The sequence below is a fragment of the Etheostoma spectabile genome, unplaced genomic scaffold (genome assembly GCF_008692095.1).
Source record: "Etheostoma spectabile isolate EspeVRDwgs_2016 unplaced genomic scaffold, UIUC_Espe_1.0 scaffold00003537, whole genome shotgun sequence".
Classification (NCBI taxonomy): domain Eukaryota; kingdom Metazoa; phylum Chordata; class Actinopteri; order Perciformes; family Percidae; genus Etheostoma; species Etheostoma spectabile.
Genome location: NW_022603040.1, coordinates 1 through 6,041, shown reverse-complemented (window position 1 = coordinate 6,041; position 6,041 = coordinate 1). Strand labels below are relative to the sequence as shown.

Genomic DNA, 6,041 nt, shown 5'->3' with positions numbered 1-6,041 from the left:
TTGCTTTAGGTTCTCATCTAGTGTTCCACAATTTAACTCCGCACATTGATAACATAATCTTTTCCTTGATGTTCTACATCTATTAATCTTAAAATTTCCTCTTCCCCTTAAATCGTACCCTCCCTCCCTTTCAGAGAACATCTTTTGAATATTCCCAGGCAATAGGCTATTTCTTGCTTTGAACATGAATACTGCAGTTTGATATTTAATTAAATCATGGTATTTTAGCAATTTAGACATTAGAAATAATGAATTTGTATGATCCCGAAATCCGCGTTGTGAATGATTCTTATTGCTCTTTTTTGCATAATGACTAGTGGCTGTAGTGAGTGTGATAAGTTGTTTCCCAACCTCTACACAGTATTTAAAATAAGGTAACAGTAGTGAGCAGTATAGGATGTGAAGTGATTTGGGTTCCAGATGTGCTTAGCTCTTGCTAGGACTGAAATACTTCTGGACAGTTTGGTTGGATGTGTTTTATGTGAGGCTTCCAGCAAATCTTGTCATCTATGATCACTCCAAGGAATTTATTTTCATATACTCTTTCTATGCTAACCCCCTCTATCTGTATCTCTGCCTGATGCTTTGACTTACAGTTTCCAATACCATGAATTTAGTTTTACTCAATTTATTGATAACCTGTTTATGTCAAACCATTGTTTAATTTTCTTGAATTCTAAAGTGATTAACTCCAAGAGTTGCTGTAAGCTGTCCCCTGAACCAAATATGTTTGTATCATCTGCAAATAATACAAAATTCAATACTTGAGATACTTTACAATATCATTGATATATAATAAAAATAACTTTGGTCCCAACACTGACCCCTGGGGGACACCACAAGCAATGCCCAGACATTCAGACAAATAATCTCCCATCTTCACAAATTGTTGTCTGTCTCTCAGATAACTACTTATCCAGTCTAGAGCTACCCCCTGATCCCGATTCGTTCCAGTTTACTGATTAATATTCGGGATTTATTGTATCAAATGCTTTTTTTAGATCAATGAAAACCCCAACTGCATATTCTTTTATCTGTGGAGTTTGTGATTTCTTCAATGAGTTCTGTTAGTGCTAGTGAGGTTGATCTATTCTTTCTGAATCCATATTGGCTGTCAGTGAGTAGTTTTATTTTTTATCAATAAATTTAATCTGTTGTTAAATAATTTTCTAAAATTTTTGAAAATTGTGACAGTAGAGAGACAGGCCTGTAGTTTGTGAAGTGGTGTTTATTTCCAGTTTTGTATAGAGGAATGACTTTTGCTATTTTCATTTTTGTTGGAAATTACCGGTTAAAAATGATAAATTGCAGATGTTCGTTAGGGGTTTGGCGATCCCCTCTATTACTTTTTGTATAATTTTTATATCTATTCCATCGTGATCCATGGATGGTTTGTTTTTGCATTCTTTAACAATATCAATTATTTCTTTTTCATCTACTGCTGGTCGGAAATATTGAACTGGGATTTCTTTCTATTATCTTCTTATATGTACTTTCTAAAGACTGTGGAACCGATTTGTTCAGCAAGTTTGGTCCCACGTTTGCAAAAATTTATTGAAGTTATTAACCACATCCTCCATGTTATTAATATTTTATCATTATCGATGAAGTAATGGGGATAAGTATAAGTAGACTGTCTATTATTATTTTTAATAATATATTTAAAATGTTCCACATACCTTTTATTGTTTTTATTATTAATAATAGTTTTGTATAGTATTCTTTTTTACAAGATCTCATAATATTAGTTAACTTATTCTTATATTTCTATATTATTTTCAGTCTCTATGGTTCTGTGTTTTATAAACTCTCTATAAAGTGTATTTTTCTTTTTACAGGCGTTTGTAATCCCTTGGAAATCCACGGTCTATCATTTAGTTTTTGTTTCTGTTATATATCGTCGTTGGACAATTTTTATCATATAATAATTTAAATATTCTTAGGAATTTTTATACTTTGTCAACATCTTTTTCCTTATCAATAAACTCCAGTCTTGTGCTAGCAGATCAACTTTTGATGCCTCCACTGTTTCCTCTGTCCTAACCCTTTTGGAGATTGGTTTATTAACATGTCTGTTCAGAGTGTAGTTGCTGTCATAAACTGTAAAAATTGGTAGGTGGTCACTGATATCATTTATTAGTAATCCACTCACTGTATTGTTGTGTAAGATATTTGTAAATATATTGTCTATTAGTGTTGCACAGTGAGAAGTAATTCGGCTGGGTCTGGTAATTTTGGGATAGAGGCCTAACTAAATGCAGTGTTGATAAATTCCTCTGTCATTTTATGTTATTTGGATTAACAAGTCAATATTGAAGTCCCCACAGATGAACATAACTTTTTCGCTAGTTTTTTGTAAATGTCTCTTCCATCCAGTCCTTAAAAGTGTCAATATTCGAACCAGGTGACCTGTATATGCAACTTACAATTATATTTTCTTCTTTTCCATACATATTTCTATTGTGACACATTCCAATAAATTATTCACCGCCATTGACATTTTTCCACCCCCTTGTAATTTAAATCCTTATCAACATACAGTATCACACCACCCCACTATTGTTTACTCTGTTAATAGAAAACATTTCATATCCTTCAATTCCAAAATCTGATTCTTTTTCACTGTTTATCCAAGTTTCTGTTATTGCAATTATGTTAAAGTGCTGTTTCAATTGCTTTAGATAGTGTTTGATACTGTGAAAGTTGGCATACAGACTTCTGCTGTTAAAGTGGATAATGGATAATTGCTGTTCGGTCTTGATTACCTATTAATTGTTCATCAGTGTAATAGTTGCAGTTATTGTTTATGTTAGCAAAGAAATTGTTCTCAGGATCAATGTCATTTTCCATATCCTGTGAGTGATGTTCAGTGTACTGGAAGGTGTTCAGTTCCAGGTGTTCATATTCAACCAGACTTTGTAGTGAGTGACTATCTCCGGGTTGTGTGTGTATTTTATTTAGTGACATAGTGAGATAAAAGTTTCAAAATTTCATAGGCCTACCTGTTTATATTAACGTTAGCTGGCCTTGGTTGTTTTGGTGTGCTGGACCGGGATGAATGATCAATTGTCCTGTCGTAAATAGGCAATGTCCCCCTTTCTCTCGCCGCTCTTAAATCCGGCATGAGTTCTTTCCTTTTCCTTCTGATTGCCTCCGTGAAGTCTTCGTTTATGTATATTCTGGAACCTTTCAGATTTCTGGTTTTCTGTAGTATTTCCGTTCTGTCCTTGTGCCTTAGGAATTTTACCACAATTGGCCTCGGTCGGTCTCCTCCAGGTTTTCCTGTGCGGTGGCCCTCTCCACCTCCACCTCGCGTTGCAGCTGTAATTTTTCCTTCACAACTTGTTACCTTCTCCTCCGTCTCTGACCAGGTTTCTCCCTGTGACTCCTGTATCCCGTCAAATACCAGGTTATTTCGTCTGGATTGGCTTTCCAGATACTCCATTTTGTCCGTGACAGCCAGCAAGCTGTCACAGACTTTAAAAATATCTGTTTGCATCGAGGTGCTGCGTTCCTTCAGATTTGCTGTCTCAGTTTGAATGTCATCCACTTCTTTTGTGTGTACTGCAGGCTGGTTTTTATTTCTTGTAGTTCCTTGTTTTGAATCCGTCTAGTGTTGGTGGAGTCCATTATTAGCTTGACAAAGCCTTTGAAGTTGCTGTGTTGTTGTTCCAGTAGTGCGGTAAACATTGCTTTTTGTTGCTGCAGCAGTTGTTTACACGGTCAATTGTCACATATTCATCTTCCTGTTTAGCCTCTTTTTTGGAGGCATTTTTAGACTTGATAGCCCACTGGTTTTTTAAACTTGTTCGGATGGAGTCTGGTGGAGATGTTATGGTATGTTTGTACACAGTAGACATATCTTCTGCTGTATTCACTGTCTGTGGCAAGTCCTTTAAAATTGTTCTTGACTTTCTTTTCCCACATCCTCTGAACGCTTAGCTAACTAAATGACTTAAGTTGGCCAATAATTGTTGCTGTTCATCTTTGTTGTGATTGTTGTGTGCCTTCAATATCACACATGTGGCTATTATGAAAGAAACTGCCAAGCAAACCCTTGCAAAAGTTTTAGAAGGTTCCATGGTGTAATGGTTAGCACTCTGGACTTTGAATCCAGTGATCTGAGTTCAAATCTCAGTGGAACCTGTTTTTAAGTTGTATGTATGCATCAAGTTAAGTGTGATGTGTTGTAGTATCTATAGAGATCTGTGGTGTAGTATGGAACCATTGTCCTGTCTTTTATGTATTATGAAACTTATTGCCGCCTGTCTTGGCAGGACTCCCGAAGAAGAGTTACTGTAGCTCAACGGGATAGTTCCTGGATAAATAAAGGTTAAATAAAAATAAAATGAATCTGTAATATGTCCAAACATTCCTCTTTCATTACCGACATACGGAAGTTGGCCATGTTTAATTGGATGCTCTCCAGTTATTGTTGTTTGGTAGATTAACTTTATATTTTCCTACTTTGGGGACTTTTCATTTCATATTCTTTGTCTGACATTTTCTATTCCCTGTTGGTATTTTCTGTGACTGCATGTGGGTTTTAAATCTGTTGGAGTTTCTTCAGACTAAAGCAAAGACACTGATGATGTCATCCAAAAGAGACATAAAGGACAGCAACCTGTCTCCAGAGGACACTAAAGAATGACGGAGCAGCAGGAAACAGAGCAGCTCAAATAGCAAACAGCTGATTTATTCATCTGACCGTAGAATAACGCAATGATTGACTTGTTTTAAATGTCTGGGAATGGAACAGCTCCATGCTGACTACCTGAAATAAAACAAGGCCACATGCTGATTATTGGGGACTTGATTTGATGGATATTCTTCTTCCTGTTGTGTCTCTGTTTAAACTCCTATTAAAGGTAAGTCAGCGTCCACTAAAGGTTGTGTTGTTGCTGCTGACTGACTCAGATCATTATTCTAAGTGTGTGACAACATTATGGGATGGATCCCTACAGAGATAGACCTGTTAGTTAAAGAGGAACATCCTTTTAGTTTGGATCCTTTAGTTTCCAACAGACCAGAGTGGTGATTGTAGGAACATATATCATTATATATTCATATATATATTTTCCTTTTCTATTGACTAGTTGTTTGTTATTACACAGAAATCAACTGTCAACAAGAAGCTTCTTCGTTCACAAACAAGAGAAGCCTGTTTCCAGCCAGACTATGAATTGATTCATGAAATCCCTGTTGTTGTTATGTAATCAGTCAGGAAACACTCCATAAACTTCCATTGTTATGCAGATGATACTCAATTATATCTATCGATCAAGCCGGATGAAACTAATCAGTTAGCTAAACTTCAAATGTGCTTCAGGATATTAAACCTGGATGAGCTGTAATTTTCTAATGTTAAACTCAAATAAAACTGAAGTTATTGCTCTGGGGCCCAAGCACCTCCATGACGCATTATCCAAAGATATAGTTACTCTGGATGGCATCACCCTGGCCTCCAGCACCCACTGTGAGGAATCTTGGAGTCATCTTTGATCAGGACATGTCCTTTAATTCTCACATAAAGCAACTTTGCAATAGTGCAAAAGAATAGGAGAATTAAATGTGGACTCTTAAACATCAGATTTCTCTCTTCTAAAGGTGTACTAGTAAATTAATTAATATAAGATTTATATGATTTATTTTGTCTTACTGTATCTTGGCTGGGTGATGGAGAATATCAGTGATCAGGCCGGTGGAACCGGACTATTGAAGTCCCGTCCATGCAACCGATGGATTGATCAAAACTTGTATACAGCCCAACCACTTACCAATCACATCACTGGAAAGTCAGCATTACTACAGGGTTCTGACAGGGTAGTGGATATCGATTTTTTAAAAGGACAGTCAACTGCCAGACCATAACTTGCCACTTTTCATGGGCTGTCAACAATGCAGCATTTTTTTAGAACTTTAAAGTACAACCTTTCTTCAAGAAATCTTTGTGCTCACATTGGCCCTCACTTATGAAATGTGCATACTACCTAAAACCGGCGTACACCAAGTCCTACGCAAAGTTTGGCAATGTATGTGGG

At 36.3% G+C, this 6,041-nt stretch overlaps 1 non-coding gene across 1 annotated transcript; it reads left to right on the top strand.

Annotated features, from left to right (window-relative positions):
* The first annotated feature begins 4,074 nt into the window (after positions 1-4,074).
* On the top strand, positions 4,075-4,146 carry trnaq-uug (transfer RNA glutamine (anticodon UUG)). The gene has a single exon. It is a non-coding gene; the product is annotated as a tRNA-Gln (tRNA).
* The last annotated feature ends 1,895 nt before the right edge of the window (positions 4,147-6,041 follow it).